The following is an 18,073-nucleotide window of genomic DNA, read 5'->3' as shown; positions in this document are numbered from 1 at the left end:
CAACTGAAATCGTTCAGCAGAATATCTGGAATGAACATATTTTTCCATTTTGTGCACACCACTTCATCTCAGAGACAAGTCTCTCTGGGGTCACTCATCAGGTTCCCTGTCCTGGCTGCCTTTTTTTTTTTTTTAAAGGTATATTTATATATGTATGAATTACATGAAAAGCCACTGTACTGCAAAACAAAGCCCCAATCTGTAATACCATCTTTTTCTACCAAAGTAAATCTGGGCCATGCTTCATCTTCATGGGCATCCACAAAAAATAAAACAATGTATGGCTGCAGCCCATCCTTTTTCTTGTTGTTTGCCTACTTCCAAATCATAAAAGCAAGCATCCTGCAGGTTAGGAGTGATGGAATATACCTTCACCACTTTCCCTGTTGGTAAATAAGTATTACCCTGTTGGTAAATGATGATGTTCACCCCTGCAGTCATTTTGTGAAAGCACCATGATATCCTCTGAAAATTCTACAGTGTGCTATGTTATACTAAGCTTAACTTTAAACTATGGCTGAGTCTACAGAGGAAAAAAAAGATTTATCAAACACCTGGTGAGGCCAACATATAGCCCTGGTAGTCAGCAATCTGCCTTTCTGTGATGTGGTCATAAAATAGGGCAAACACGATTTCAGGTTGAAAGTCTTAGTTTTGCACTCTTTGAAGCTGCAGGACAGAATGGCAACAAGGCTATTCTTTTAAACCTTTTAAAAAATTATTCTTAAAAAAAAATAAAGCAATATGTTTTCAAAGGAAGAATCTGAAACTTTTCCAGTCCTTTCTTGATCACATTGCCAGCTCAAGTAATGACACCTTCTTGGGAACCAGCAGAAAGAGTGATTGACTTAAGCCACGCACAATAGATTTAAGATTACAATTTAGCCCAACCTGTTTAATAACCTGGAGGAATGTACTATTTCTCAATCTCTGCAAAATGGAAGTAGTAATGATCTCTCAGACATAATTACTTTCAAAGTGAATGTGCTGAGAAGACCTCATTTGTTTCAACTTTTAGAAGTGAAAGATTCTGAAGGTCCACATCAGATATAAGAGAGGCTTACACTTAATTATGTAAGTCTCAGAGCACTGCTGGTCACAGAGGCACCCCTCATATGAACTTTATCAAATTACATCACAAGAACTACAGTGCAAATGGATACTCTATCAACAAGAAGGCACCATGGACAGCTTTTTCATACCAACCTAGTGATAGTCCTATACAGTCCTTTAATTTTTTTTTTTTTTTTTTTAAATCAGGCATGGTGTGAACATGAAATAAAATTAAGGGTAGATTTATGTCTTACCATCCCAGGACAGTGAGAGCACAGCAACTCTTAAAAGAGGGAGAAGGTTAACATGGGACCTAAATTAGGGTTTCAGGGACAAAACTATGTTTCTCTTTTATCAGTTTATCAAAGCTACCATAATCCTCTTGAGTGCTTCTTAAGAACATTACCATAATCCTTTAATCCCACTTCTCTCTTGAATGGTAATAATGAAAAGACAGGCACAGGGATAGTCTGAATAAAAATAATAAATCAAGAGATCCTATGACACAGCTTCAGGACAAGGTGGGCATCTTACAATACCTATTAGGACAGGTGTGAGTTGGGAAGACATATAAATTGATTAAATAAACAAACTAGCTATTTTAAGGACTCCATGGGACTCCATGGTGAATTAGGATGGAGGGAACACTAAGCTCATTGAATGTAAATGCTGAAGATTAAGCGGTAGGCATTAAAACACAGGGAAGAAAACAAAATCTAACTTTAAGACTACATTGCCCATTTCCTAATACCAGTATAAGGGAGTGAGATTTCAGATAGTTGAAAGTCCTTACCTAAACCCTTTACTTCCCAGGCCAAGGACCCACCTCCCCTGTTCTATCTTCAACACAAAAGCAGCTCAGAGTTACAAACACCTTTTCCATACAGTAACATCTCCTATAACTTCTCTTAAAAGGAGAGCAGTACTGCATGCAGAAAGTGTCAGACAATGTTTACTGACCCTTTCTCCAAGGAGTACCTTTGAAAGAAAATGCTGTCTCCATCCTAGCCACTACAGAGCAAATATAGACATTTAGCAGGCTGGATTACTGACCCCAGATTAAAAGGCTCACACATTCCATTTTAAAAACAAGAACTTGCAACTACCTACCAAAACATCAGCCATGGATCTCTGCTTCTTCCAATAACATTTACTATGATCAACTTAGAAGTTCATACAGCAACTTTTCCTGTTCCCAGAAACAACAGCAAATGCAGGCAAATTGGAACAAAAATATAGTATTTATAGCACTATGGTATCACAGAAGGTGATGTGTTCCCCCCCCCCAGCAAGATTGTGGTCATGGATTACGGCAGGTTAAATGTGAGAGCATGGATGCCTTGAATTCTATATCTTATGCAGAATTGTGAATATTCAGGTACTGTCATAAACAACATGAACTTTTACATCCCAACTTATGCAGAAATAGTGTTGTGCCTAATGGCAAACTATCACCAGCCCTTGCTTACATAGTATATGGACTTGTTTCATGTTCTTGCAGTATCCAGGAAGAGCAAGCATTCATCCTTGACTCGACAACTGCCTATCTGTAAGCTGTTGTAAATTCTACAGTACAGGCAGTCCCCAGGTTAAGAACAAGTTCTGTTCCTAAGTCTGTCTTTAACTCGAATTTGAATCTAAGTCGGAACTTGTACTTACAAACAGGCTGCCTATTACTAAAAATGGTGGACGGCGTTCTCCTTCCTTGAGCCGACAAACCTCTGAAGCTGCACAATGTTTTCATGAACTGCTGAAAACAGGCTGCATATTAAAAATGTGTGGCTTCAGTGGTTCATCAGCTCAAGGAAGGAGAATGCCATCTGCCATAGGCAGCCTGTTTGTAAGTATGAGTTGTCTGTTAAGTTGGATGTTCTTAACCCAGGGACTACCTGTAGCAAAAAGTATGCGGTCTCTGTTGCTTCAATTCCATTAGTAAGCCATAACAAAAATTACTTGGTTGAAAACCAATAGATTGCACGTAGCAAAGCTACTATTACCGTGCAGACATTCAAGTAATCTGAAAGCTATAAAATTAAAAATAGCAAATAAATAAAGTATTAGACTGATTTAATTTAAGATTATGGGAAGGGGGCTACTAAAGTTAAGAGCTTTCTGTGTTTCTTTACTGCTATCTAGTGATTATCAGGGGTTTTGCAGCCCAGATCTGGTAGCCCTAATTTAATGAGGAATGGAGACAAGCTATGATGAGATCTAGATTTAGAACTGAGTGACTATTTAATTTGTACATCATTCTTCACAAAATGCTAAAACCTAAATACAAGGGGGAAAAAAAAGAATTAGAAACAATACTACACATATAAATCAACAAGAAGTAAACATAATCAAAGTCAAGAGTTAATATTAAACAGATGTAACTGAACTAATGAAAATGCCTATAGCCCTTCCCACTGCAGAAGGACCCAAAGTGAGGGCATCATAACAAATAGGCCAAAGCTTTGATAATCATTCCCCAGCTGTTGCATATCAGCATTTTGGCAAAGATTTCTGACACCAACCTATTCAACCATAATGACAACAATATGACTTCCATGCACACCTAATACAGTGGTACCTCGGAATACGAACTTAATGCGTTCCGTGACTCTGGGCGTATCCCGAGTTGGTCGTAACCCGACGCAAATTTCCCCATAGGGTTCAATGTAAATCCGGTTAATCCGTTCCGCCCTCCGAATTTGGTCGCACCCCGAAGCAAATTTTCCCATAAGGTTCAATGTAATTACCGTTAATCCGTTCTGGCGTCCGCGGACCACGCGTCAGGGGCGGGAGAACGGCCGGGCGCCGCACAGCGGGAAAAAGGCCAGGCGTGACGCGGCGCGGCGCAGCGGGAAAAAGGCCAGGCGCGGTGAGGCGGGAGAACGCCCAGGTGCGGTGTGGCGCAGCGGGAGAACGGCCAGGCGCTGCGGGAGAACGGCCAGGCACCGCGTGGTGCGGCGGGAGAACGAGGTACCACTGTATCTTTAATACACTGTTAAGTTCTAGTAGAAAAACTAAGTAAACACCGGTGGCCTGAGATAAATCAATTCACCGTTATTATGGGTATGTATGTGTCTACAGGATTTCCTTTGGCACTGAACCCACTTGTAAGAATGTAAGAGTATCTCTTTATCCACTTTTCTTACATCATGCATAATTTTATAAACCTCCATCATATGACTGTTGCCCTTCGTTGGCAATTTTTTACTCATACTAAGGTCATTGTTTCCAATCAGTTCAACAAAACTCACATTTAACACTAGCTTATGACAAGTATTTGGGTTTAGACACTTAAATATCACTTACAGCTAAATCCAGAGTCACTTTCTTTCTGGCCAGAGTGATGATAAATTGTTCTAAGGCACACATTCATTTAAAATATTTTGAAATTGTATGAAATATTCTAAGTCCCTTTTACTATAACACTAATTTTTATACTTGCCTCATTTCACGCTCAAGGCTACCCAGAGCACTTTGGTCAGATGAATAGTATGTCCTCAGTACCATATTTCTCTTAGGACTAATTTGTACTCAACCATTTTTTCATATGTTTAGCTTGGCACTATTCTGAAGTGCACAGCAATGCCACCATTTCCAGCACGTTCTTTCCTGTCTTTCCTTAAGGTTCTTCTTCAGCATTTATCATGACTTTTCCCTATATTCCACCACATTATGCCTATTTCATGTATGGCTCCCACTAAAACCAAACACTCCCGCCTCCCCAATCTCAACTTAGAGGCTCCCAGCAGTAGCCCAGAAACACCTTTAGCATGCAAAGCAAAACAATTAACCATCGTTTGGATTCCACTATTTCATCCCACAGAAGAACCTGTTTGAATGACTTCCAGCATTATGAATGGATTATCTGAAGGCAAACATGGGTCTGATAACTTCACATCTGAAAGCCATTAATATTGACATCAGCACATTATTCTCTCTAGGACAGACTCTCTTAAAAAACTTGAAAAAACAACAGTCAAGTGTTTCCTTCTTTTATGAGTGTAAGTGAACAATCAGAATAGGACAAATGAGACATGGTAGCAAGAAAGCATGTTTTAGGATTCTTTTCTTCTCAGGACTGGAGCCTGGAATAGTTGTGGGAAACCTATGGGCCTCCTGGATAGCAGTGAACCACAATGATCAGCAACTCCATGCAGAATGGTTAACGATGAGGGATGCTGGGAGTTGTAGCTTGCCAGTATCCACAGGCCAACAGATTTTTTTAATTTTGTCCTACAAAATGATAGGCTGTTAATTTAAGGTACACAATGGGGGCTACATGTAGCACCTGCTTCCTAAGACAGCAATTAAAGAGTAAAATATACTACTGCATGCAAAACTTCAGAATAAAGCAGCCATGGGGATGACAGAAAGAAATTCTTGATTCAGCCTTCAAGAATGGCAGTTTATTATCAGCAGGATGGATTACCAAACAAGTAGATGTTGGTTAGGAATCTGAAATGGTGTCAGGATGGCTTAAACCAGGCAGTTATCTATTCTTATTAAGATGCAAATTGGGCATTGGAGAGGAAATCCCCCAACCACCCCTGCTCCTTTCAAGGGGTTAGCAAGTTGCTTTCTTACCACCCACTCAGTGCTTTACGAAAAATCCCCTCAAATCACAGTGTTACTACAGAATTATTCATATTTTTGCAGGAGTGCCAATCAAGGGCATAAGTCTTATTAAAGAATTAGCACCTTGCGTTTCCACAGCAACTTCAGAAATGCCAGGCAACCGCTCTACGTCAGAGGCCACGCAGAAGTTAATCAGGATTTACAGCACAGGTAGCCTGGCTCTCAGGTTTCTCTGTCACTGAAACAACCTCTTGCAGCTGGAACATCTGGTGATATGATCCAAAATGTAAATTATTGTCCTGTCAGAGATGGTGCACGTTAAACTAAGGTGATCTGCTGTGAGAATTCAATATATCTGAGTAAGTGTAAGCAAGGATTTGTATCTACTCTGTCAGAGGGAATTCCATTTTCCACCTTTGCCTGTTCTCTTTTCTGGCTAGTCCCACAATCTCTCTGGCTGGTTGTAAAATGAAACCAATGTTCTAAACAAGCATAACTGAAGAAAGCACACTGCATACAATCTGCATATTTGTAATGCTTATTACTATACTTGGCATGTGAACTTGATATAGGATGGAATGCAAGCCCAAAAGCTTACCTACATTACATAATTATTTGCTGTGATGAAGTATTGGGCTTCTAACTGGAAGGGAATGGCATGATTACTCTTCTCTGATCCAATGAAGTCCTCTAAAACATAATTGAAGGATACTTACATAGTTCAAAATCTACAGGCTATGGAAAATTTAATTTCTCTTGACTAAGGATATCTAAGATTGTTTTGCAAAAGTTAACTAGCATTGACATTTTCAAATATGTGGAGTTTTTATGCGCATGAGAAATACTAGATGACCACACTATCTTATATAATCCCAGTTATAAATCTGCTTACATTATGGAATACAGTATACTCTAGCTTCATTAATCCATGTTTCACCAGTTATTTGTGACTTATCTGTTTATCTTTTTTCACTTCAGGATAATCAAATGAGAGTCACATTTGTGAGATGGGCTGCTACATAAATTTGATACCTAAATAAATAAATAATCAATCCTTGTTTTCATATAATACCCTAATTTTTGCTGTTCTCTTTGAGTATGCAAAGAACCCGTTTGATACTGAAATATTATAAGACAAAATGAATATATCAATACTCAAGGAGACAGCAAGGTTATGCTGTATGATCTTACAGTGTAACTGAAATTTAATTTGACACTGAACGAAAGCCAGTCGAGGCTGTATCCAAGTCAATCACTCCCACGCATAAAAGTTTAACTGTGAGAACTTTTAAATACATCGTTATTTCCCATAATGTCACAAGTCCCACAGCATCCCTGCCAAAGACTAGGACTGGTTTAAAGGAGTCCATCGTATTCAGCTGCACTGGGCCTCTGAAAGATGGGGGTGGCTGAGCAGAGGGGCAGGCAGAAGCAGGGTAGGGATGAGTGATCTGGGGGCAAGGCTACAAATACCTATTGCTCCATCCCTGAAAGTGGCCTCATGCTTGCTTCAGCCTGATGAGATTCTTGGGCATGCAGGTCAACTCACAGACTAAGACAGCCCCGTGTTAATCAATGGGTAGATCAGGCTGATGGAGGTTATTTAAAATAGATAGAGATACAGATGTTATCATTGGAATTTTTGAGTGCGGCAGTCCACCATTGTGAATGCACCTCCATGCTGGTGAACAGACAGAATAGGTTGAGGGAATTTTCAGAGAGTCAAGGGTACCCATAAGCTAACATGAGTATAACAGCTCAACTAACTACACAAGAATGTATTCAGTGATGAATGGTACTGCTCTGTTCCCAGATTCTTTTGCCCTTCTCTTCAATCCATCTCATTCTGCAGCAACTCATCAACGGTGTTAACCTAGAGTTAAGTGAGAGGGCATTCCAAACCTGGTTATCACACTAACTCCACAAATTTCTTAAGCCAGCCCCACCAAAGACTTACTGAAATACTCCACAACTGTATGGCAAGCTAGGTATGTTTACCACTTAACTGTTGAACGCTGCTAATGAAATATCAGCTTCTTGCACGCATATCATTGTTAGCACTATATTTTTTCAAACAAAGAATAAATTATCTAGGAATCTGAAGAGATCTTACTTATGACACAATTTTTATATCAAGCACAAAGGAGAAGGAGCATCTGGCATTCAGATGTTGGGGCTAATATTGTAAAAGACACCATTCTCATCTTTTAGTTTAGAAACTACAATTTAATGGCAAACTTTTTACCGTCTTTGGGGGATGAGGATACAAAACTAACTAATTACTCTTGTTCCTCAACCCATATCTAGAACAACAATACTTACTGTTAGAATTAATGCAGAATTTCTGACTGTTCATCCCACCTTCATTTAAACAATTGGGACAAAACATTCCAGGACTAGCAATCTCCAGACTACTAACGTTACACCTGGCAAAAAGGATCAGCTCTTAAGCCACTTTGGCTGACAAAGGAGAAGCAGAAGATGCCGATGTGTGTTTTCAAAAACAGTTTAGAAGTTGTATATCTTTCAGGCCATACACCAGTTTGACCAAGATTTTTCTCAATAACCTACTTCACTCTGGAAGACTATTTGTGCATCATTTTAGATATACAATTAAGGTAGTTCTAGCATTCATCTTCAACTCTGAGAACATCCAGAGGACCAACCTTTCTGTTGGCCAAATCTTGTATCCTCACATCTGAAATAAAGCAAGATGTCAGCAGACCATTCTGACAAGTTAAATAAGCATGCCGCTGCAGGGGTGAGCATGCTTATTTCTCCAATAGACAACAGAAAGTCAATCTTAACTTCATTTACTGGCCAATAGATAAGCACAACCAATCAATAGCCTATTCTTGGCCACAAACTGAATGTATCATCCAACTTCCTCAGTTTTGCATTAAAAAAATATCCCCCTCAGTATAAAAAGCCAACTGCAAGCCTCCCATTTGTCTACCATGATAGCATACATGATTATATATTAGAACTCTCTTATTGTAGTCATGCTGCCTTTCCACTACAGTGGGATACAAGAACTGGCAACACTCACTGCTTGCAAACAGAATTTTTTAAGGAATTTGAATGGTAATCCTATGCTTGCTCATGGTAGTCTAGAAACTTTGCAAGGGGCATGGGGAGAAATAATGCACACTGTTCTGAGCTCCTGTTTGAAGGTTTGCTGGCAACACAATACAATTCTATTTTGTCAATGGCAAGGATCTAAGCTTGTTATGTATGAGCCATTACATGATTGATCACTCAGCTATAGCATTTTTATCTGCTCTGAAGCAGACATGAGTTCATCTGAAGGCTTACATTTGCCTTTGTTTATATACCTACCTATTGCCTGCCTTACATTCAATTGCTACTTTAGAGAATGTGGCTTGTTTGAATCAGATTTAATTATGCAAGGTTTTAATCTTTTCACTTTATCTATACTTTGCTGCTGCACTCACTTTTAGCATTTCAGTAGAATCAGAGTATGGTTGTTAAGAAGTAAAAGTAATTCCAAAATTTAAAAAAAAATCCTTCTGTTTTACTTCTTTCACTTGTTGTGGAAATAAGAGAGCTGTGCATGCCTCAAAAATGATTCAGACAAGAGGCTTCAGAATGTGTGCAAGCACAAGCATAGCATCTCTTTAGAGCAGCCTGAGTTTTTTCAGGGTTCCATATGAGCCTGGAAGAGACAAAGCTGCTTTAATGAGCCATATTAAAGACATTTTTCAGGCTTGCATGAAAGCCTGAAAAAAGATGCAACTGTTTTAAAAGAGGGTCTTTTAGCATTCCAAATCATTTTCAAAGAATGTATACCTCTAGGAAATAATTACCAACTTCACAGACATAGCATGCTAAGCCATGATTTGCTTCACTGTGCTTGCTGAATCTACCTCAATTGCCAGGATCTAGGCAACAGACTAAGCACAACCAAGCAAAACATATTTTCACTTATCAACATTATATGATTCAACATAAACTAACTGGACAGTGTGATAGTGAACCTTAGTCAAAAGCTAGTCTAATCACTACCAATAAATGTTTCAGTTTTAATGAAAGAAAAGGTAATTATATTTCTTGTTTCTCTAAACACAAGCAATGGGGATGCTCTTACTGAAACATCACTTAGAAATAGGTCAATCACAATTTTTGTTTTTATTTTGCTAGCTTTGATTGATGGCCAGGCATTACCAATGTTGGCACCATCTATAAGCCATACTTAGAGAACAGCTTGGTACATTAAATTCATTCAAAATGTAGCCAACCAAATTCAAAGGAAGAATGACAGCAAGGCAGCTGACTATTCAAGTATCTCCTCAGAAGCCAACAAACAAAAATGAAAATCACTGTAATACAGATCAGTACTTCTAAACTTAGAGTAACGAAGTCTCACACAAATATGCTATTAAATTCAGATTAAGCCAAAGTGACCCAAATATTGCAATTAGAGTGTCTGGTCCTAATGCCACGGGTGGGGAGGAGAGGGATCAGAGACCTATTACTCCTGTTTTACCTATTTTACTGGATTGTTAATACTAACAAACTCTTCAAATCAGAGCTCAGGTATTAGAAAATTGTGTAAGAAAGAAATGCAATATTTCTGATTGCAGAAGACTGTAATGCCTTACAGTAATAAGAAATACCTGCACTGAATAACTCAGACTATGTCTTTATATTTCTGCTATTTTAAAATATTCAAAATAACAGTGTGTGCGCAGTTAACTATATTTTCTCCTCCCTTTCTCATTTCAGCTTGATGGTGATGGATGCAAAACTCTGGAATTTTATTCTCTCAACAGTCCATTAACATTACTGTAAGAAGCCACTCTGTGTCTATAGGAAAATTGCCAAAGGCTGCCTATTACATTTTCAAAAGCATTTTGCCTTTGCGAGGGCATCTGCCTTCAGTTTTCACTAACATGCCAGAGAATTGAATAAACAAACAATAGCTAAATCAGCATAAATGCACCATGAAGGCTCCATTATATCACTACAAAATAAAGTCTTGGTTCATCTAACTGCTCAAGTTATAAAGAAATAAACACACAAACACAAATCTTACATCTCTCTGACTTTATTAGCTCAGCTGCAAAGGCTAAGATTTCAACACTGACTGGAAATCAAACCCTAATCATTTTGTATATATATTATGCAAAGTTCTGAGCAAATATCCAGACACTCCATCATGGTATCCATGGGGGACAAGATGGCCGCAATCATGCAATCAAACCCCATTCCTTTTATGTACACAGCATGTGACCCCTGCATTAAAAAATATTTACAGGCATAGACCAAAAAGTGTGACATATCGAAAAGAGGGGTTGGACTGTGCATTTGTGGCTGCCATTTTTTTTTAAACAACCTGCACTCTATGAAGACATACTGAACAAGCTTTCCCTAACCCAATCTTCTCCAAATGTGCTGAATTACAATTTCTACCATCCTCAAACAGTATAATCAAAGATCTCCTCAAAAGATGCACTTAGGCATACTAAAATATAAGCAGCGGGTTTACATATAAGAGAGCAAGTGTAGTGGTTAAGGCATCAGGCTAGAAACCAGGAGACTGTGAGTTCTAGTCCTGCCTTAGGCATGAAGCCAGCTGGGTGGCCTTGGGTCAGTCACCTTCTCTCAGCCCTAGGAAGCAGGCAAGGGAAAACCACTTCCGAAAAACCTTCCCAAGAAAACTGCAGGGACTCGTCCAGGCAGCCACCACAAGTGAAAAAATGACTCAAAGGAAAATAATAATAATAATAATAATAATAATAATAATAATACAACAACAACAAAGGGAATATATTCAACATTTAAGGCTGTTTTGCCTTCTTAAACCCATTGGAGTTGAGCAGCCAATAAATTTAAATAAACAAATAAATAACAACTCTATATATTAACATTGATGCACCCTTTCCTAAACTATTAGTTATATTCATAAAGCATCAGCAATCTCTAATTATACAGTGAGTTCTTACCTGTTATGTTACCTTGTCCATTCTACTTCAACCTGAATGGATCTTTAAAAGAATTCACCTTCTCTTTTCAAAATTCAGAATCGGGTAAAGAAATAGAGGAAATACATTATCTGAACACCAGCTGCAGTTTTAAGCTTCACACATATTAGGATGCAAGACACTACAAACCTTTCATAGTTACTAAATGTGCTGAAATATGCAAAGATTACGTGCCGCCCACTATGTCAGCAGTGGAACAAATGTGGATTTTTCATAAATACTGTACTCAGGAGCCTGAATGTAAATCAGAAAGACCTTATAAATAGGATGGTGCCTTATCTTATTTAAATATCACACTTTTTTCACCAGTTAAAAAGCCCAATGAAAATTTCATGTTAAGATGCCACAGAAATATGTTGTCTTCTCTGCTGCATCAGAAAAATACAGTAGCTGCTATTCTGGAATACCTTAACCACAGCAGATTTCAAAACATAAAATGAAGAGTCTGAGATAGGAAATGTATAAAGGTCCTGCCTAAAGGACATATTCCATTCATTCTACCCTACTCCGTCAGTAAACCATTAAAGTACTTCTTCAATCAACCCTGATTTACCTATACAGATACTGAACAGTGAACAGTTTTAAGGAGCAAATTGTCTTTATACTTCCCTAAACTATCAACTTTATATGGCATTACACATGCGCTCACACTAAAAAAAACAACAGATTCACTTTTAATGAACGTGGGTATAACCTGAAGTTCACATGTTGTTGAACTTTAGATCCAGATCCAGACCCAGCTACAATAGTCAATATTAAGTGACGCTGGGAGTTATAGTTCAATACCACCTGAAAGACCATGGGTTCCTCATTCTGATGACTTGGAAATACATCCCATTCTATTCAATCCAGTTCATTCCAAGCTGTACGATTATAGCTTAGAAGAAAGTACTATTTACAGAGATAATGTAAAATTTATAATTAGATTGTTGGGCTCATAATGGAAATCTATGAGTTTAAATATCTGCTTAGTTATGAAGTTCAGCTCACTGAATAATTTACAGTAAAACACAAAAAACCCACATTCTCATCTTAATCATCTGATATTATTGTTGTCACCCATATTAATCTCATTCGCACAGCAGACAGCAATGATGAAATAGCTGCCAGAATAATCTGAAACTGGTGAATGTGTTTATTAAGATCAATCAGAATTCACAAGCTTTTGAACTCTCAGAATTCTTCATCTGGCAAGTTAAAAAAAAGCAAGGTTGAAGAATTCTGGAAAACTTGAAAACTTTCTGTCCTATCCTGGGTCAGGCCTAGAATCAGAGAATTATAAAAGCATCCTTATACAATCTGAGGTCTAATTCCAAAAAGGATTATTTGCAGCTAAAGTGATATGTAGGGAAATAAATTGGTCCAGAAGTCAAAGTTCCAGAGAATGAAAACAAGAGAATGAGAATCAGGATCTGGTCAAGAATTAGTATGCTAGTGAAGTAAAAGCACAAAGGTAGCCAGTTACACAAATTCATTAACAATAACTTACAACAAGAAGCTACTTTCAAAGAGCTTTATAGCAGAGGCCCTATCAACCCCTCCATTACTCAATTGTTACTCATTAAGCCTGATCTGTTTGCAAGTTCATCTAAGTATTGTGTAGATTCATTCCCATGGTGGTCTTCTTACATCTAAGAACTCAGATGTGTCTCCACCAACAATATGGTAACTATGCCTGTTCATTTGGGCTAGGTGACTGCAGTGGACAAATCCTGATCAGAGTCCCAACCAAAAGATCTCTAACTAGTGGAAACTGATCCTGGTCCAAACCCTGTATTAGTTTGGTGGGATTGCCTTATCTATATTATTATTGTGGTGGTTATTATTATATTTTATATTCTGAGGAACCGAGAAGCTGCCACAACACTAGCACACTTGTGCCATTTTGGTTACATCTAATAAAGATATATTACCCAACTATGGAATTTAGATTTTTTTTATAGCCCAACATGGCTATGATTCTTTCTTTTGTCTGAGAATAAACAGCTTGAAATAGGTTTTAAATGTCTGTTTGCCTGAGTGCTTAATTTTGTTTCAGTTCTACATTGATTCAAAGATTTATCAATGAAAAGCCAAACTACTTGACTCTGCTTAACGAAAATTGAATTTTTCTGAAACTCAAAAAGAATCCATCAAAACCCAGCTTCCCCATTTATATGTAAGGCATCATTCCTGATTACTCTTTCTCTTCTATTGTGTCAAAGAAAATCCTCCACCTTTATTCAGCCTTATTTTAGTTAGAACCCAAGTGTTCCAGGCCACTTGCATTTGCTGTAAAATATGTTGTTCACTGCTAGCAAAGAAATGCACACTAATAAATATGCCTCTAGATTGTCCTTTGTCCAACAACTGATTGGGCCTCTGACTGCTGCAGCATCAAACTGGAAGTTAGGAAATGTTTACTCCGAGAAGGTATACTACCAAAAAAGAAAATGGATTTCTTGCCTTGCCAGAATATTCTGCCCCAACTGCAGCAGGACATCTGGACTGTCACTGTCTCTTAGGATTCAATTCCCTGTACACATTCTAGGTCTGCTTGATTACTCCATTTGAAAGTAGCAAGGCATTTCCTCACTGGCAAGTCATCAGGATCGTTTTGGAATTGGGGGTATTTCTCTTGAGCAGACATTTCTTCCTCACATGGTCCACTGCAGCCCTGATAACTGAGACTGCATGCAAATGAAGTGCAAATCATGATCCCCAAATTATACCAATATTATATTGCCTTCTGAGCAACTGCATAGCAATTGTGGCTTTTTTTCCAATTTACAGTTCTCCAGCTGACCAGCCATTTCTACCTGCCTGCCTGAGCAATCAGAGATCTTGTGCTCCTCTCAGCAGATTAAAAGGAAAGATGGGGAGGAGGGAGGTGAACATGCAGAGAATGGGAAGAATCAATGAAGCTGTGTCTTTTACAATCTGGAAGCCACATCTGCAACAGGACTGAAAGAGAGGTGGACTGCCCTCCTGTACAGAATTCTTTGAGCCCTTTGGACTTTATAATTAAAACAGATAGGCTACATGGTAGCCTTTGGCAAACTATATGCCAATTTGTTTATGTGTATTATCTTTGGTAGTAATAATTAATTGCATGTATTCAGAATGACAAACAGAATGCAACTAGAATAGATGCAGTATAGCTAAAAGCTTCTTACTCCATCATACCTTTCACCTACATGCATGCTCACTAGGCAAATACCTAGATTTGCACAGAGACAAATACATAAATTCATTCAGGCTTGAACATAATTATTCATATGCAAAATGAATCAGCTAACCCATCAAATTTCTCACTGCTGCCTGCCCAGCATGCTTCCCTGGTTGGATATACAGACTCTTTAAGCGTCCTGACAAAGAGCTTTTTCATCAGTGATAGTGAAAGTGCTATTTGACATGTCTGAATGTGAAATATATTAGTTAAACTACACAGATCAGAATGTATGTTTGGTTTAAAAATAGTTTTCTTTCCTTTCCTCTTCCCTCTTTTATACGCCAACACAGTGTATCAATGTCAGGCATGAAATCATGTTTCAGAGTCAGTCTCATACAGCAGCTTGAACGATGTTTGGATCATTTGAGTCACATTCAGCCTTTCATTCAGGAATGCAAGGGAACCTCCACAGGGCTCCCTTCTCCTACTTTTCTGCACAACAAACTAGTGAGGTAGGCTTTACCAAAGCAGACAGAGAGAGAGAATATGGCTAGTTCGAAGTTATCCAGTGAGCTTCTGTGACTGGTCCGTCTGGTGCCAGTTCAACTCCTTAACCTTCCCCAACACACACATGCACTAAATCAAAGTTCAAACCCCTGTTCACCTTCACTACTTCTCAGCCTATCCTCTCCTGTAGGTTTGGAGATGTTCTGAATTCCTTGGATGCTCTACAATTCTAAAGCATAAATGGTGCTACCTTGAAAAAGGAAGGCGTGCCACAGCCAAGTTCTGATTTGCAAAATCCAGTTAACGTGGGGCTTCCCCTCTGCAATTTTTTCATGGTTCGGTGGGGTTTTTGCAAAAACGAATATTCAATTAAACAGTTGCAAAACGTTAGGAATTATTTGTTGCAGGTCATTCTAAGGTTTCCAATTAATCAAAAACAGAACTCCACTTTATAGACTATGAACCTGAGACTCTGAACTACCCCAAAACTAACACTGATCATATTTCTGTAAGAGAAATAAAGACAAGTCCACCTATTATTAAAAACATGCTGAAAACGCCGTGGCTGTTGCAGAACCACCATACAGTAGCTGAACCTTTGTCTTTAGCATCCGAACTTTCCACCATTACTCTTTCTTACAAGAAGGACCTATCATTTCTGCCAGCCCCAGATCTGCCAAATCTTAGCAGACTTCGAGAGTGCTTCTTCCCCCGTGACCCACCACGAAAAAGTTTCTCCCTGGGCTTTGCTGAACTAGGCGCAAGACGCAGGGGTGCACCGTCCTAGCAGCAACCTTTTGCTCCTCGGCGGGGCTGCGCGGGCAGTCCGTGTCGTGAAGCAGTCAAGTGCTGACTCACAGTACAAACATGGTTGCTGGCAGGAACCCCGGCTCCGAATGTTTTGTGGTCGGAATGGCTTTTAACAAGCTTTAATCCACTATTTATTGACTTAGCCGTTCTCCTCGAGGCACCAGCAAAAGTGAAACTTCGCAGGCGCCGACTCCCAATCGGCGAGGCTATCTGGGGGCAGAGCAAACTCTCGCAGCGTAAGGACACCGCCGGCCCCACGAACCATCCGCCTCCCAATATCATCAGAGCCTTCAAGTTTCAGCATCCCGAAAGAGAGCATGGACCTCGTTTTCCTTTGCTCTTCTCTCCAAGCCTCGCGACAGAAACGAAACAGCCTCTCAATAAATGGGAGCAGAGACTACACAATATGCGTAACCCCCCCCGCCCCGCCCCCAGCAACACCTACATGCGCACAGATCTATTCAGGGTCTTCCTATTTTACCGACCCTGAGCATAACCCGGTTTTTTTCTTTTAATCCTCCTGTTACTTATACACGTCATAAACATGCGATGTGTCGGTTGCAGGTTCGTTTTCTCTGCATCACCGCTATCGCTGCGGCGGATCTGCGAACGCCTGCCAGAGTTGTTCCTGCTTGATCCTGCAGTAAGTGTGCATTAAACACACACACGCAAACTCCACCACCAAAGAACTCCCCCCCCCCCGCCCGAGCAAACTTCCTCCTACAGAAAAGCGACAGACCAAATTCACGCACCGTCGCAGATTAAACAAAAACCAATCTGCAGCGTAAGAAGAGAAAATCCTGGGCGCGTTGTCAAGGTTCCCGCAAGACTGCCGACCCGCAAAACACCTATGGTACTGCAGTGCTCTGCGGGATTATCAAGAGCCGTCTCTGCTATCCGCATACAGCTCCCATTCAAGGCAACCCTTAATACGCTGGAACACTTACCCGCCTGGCACTTCCTCTGCAGCCCAAGATCAAAGCCGCTGCAGCGCTCCGACTAGTTGCAAATTTCTGCACATTCGTCAGGATGATTAACCACAATTACGAGAGGATCTGATGGGAACGGCTTTGAAAGACTAGGGCGAGCGCTGAGAATGCAAGTTTTAGCCTTCTGCAAACACAAACACGCAGCCACACCGAACTGCGGTCATTATGCCAGCCCAGGAACTAGGGAGCAGGCATATTCCTGCACAGGGGACGCGGGCGCGCGCGCGCGCGGTGTGTGTGTTGGGGGGGAAACAGCACAGATAAGCATGAACAGGGCTGAAGGATCCAGGAAGACAGAAGGTTGCACTTTAGAACTAAAAATGAACTGAGGATTAGGTCATGCCTTGAAAAAAAGCACCTGACGTCACCCCCAGCCAATCAGAGAAGGAGGCTCAGGGGCAGGATGACGTCAGCCTCTGATCCTGGGCTTTGGGTGCAGATTAAAGAGAGACAGGCAGGCAGAATTGCAGTTTAAAAGGGGCAATGGGCTAGATTTTCTTTTTGTGCCTCATTCCCTTTCAGTTTTGCAAGCTCTTAAAAAGGAAATGCCCTTGTCTCGGCGGAGGAGGCTGGTGCAGAGGGATGTAGCAGCGTAAAACAAACCCCTCATTCTAAATCTACGTGTCATTTATTGTTGCAGAAGGGAGGGTAGGTTTACTTCATTGGCACATAGATAAATCCTGCTGCTGGAAAGAGGCACTGGGAAATCGCTCCCTCTTCTTCCCATAGTGGCAAAAGCAAAAGAAAGCTTGATTGGCTAGTTGCAAAACGAAGCAGGATTTTTTTTCTTCAACTCCTCTGAATTACAGGGGTGGACTTGGTAACCTCCAATAGGAATACATAACCCTGGTACTGAAATTTCAGCCCTGCTTTCGATATGGAAAATGCCCACCAAATGCTGGGCTAGATGGCCAGTTCTTAGGAGGATAGGCAAGAAATCAGATAAAGAATACATTAGTGTTACACTGCTGCTAGTCGTGGTGCGTGAT

The 18,073-nt window shown here is 40.0% G+C and overlaps 1 protein-coding gene across 2 annotated transcripts in view; it reads right to left on the bottom strand.

Moving 5' to 3' along the window:
• The window catches only part of DUSP8 (dual specificity phosphatase 8), a 106,475-nt gene extending 89,127 nt beyond the window's left edge, over nucleotides 1-17,348 (bottom strand). For both annotated transcript variants that reach the window (XM_088146062.1, XM_088146063.1), the window contains exon 1: nucleotides 17,043-17,348. The gene's annotated coding sequence lies outside the window, so the exon portion shown is untranslated. The remainder of the gene's footprint in view (nucleotides 1-17,042) is intronic.
• Between the last annotated feature and the right edge of the window lie 725 nt (nucleotides 17,349-18,073).

This window comes from Python bivittatus, unplaced genomic scaffold, assembly GCF_059951505.1.
Source record: "Python bivittatus isolate LINGU-HERP-01145 unplaced genomic scaffold, Pbiv_v1 ctg000480_np1212, whole genome shotgun sequence".
Lineage (NCBI taxonomy): Eukaryota > Metazoa > Chordata > Lepidosauria > Squamata > Pythonidae > Python > Python bivittatus.
The sequence above is the reverse complement of the archived record's forward strand: the minus strand, read 5'-3'. Positions and strand labels throughout refer to the sequence as shown.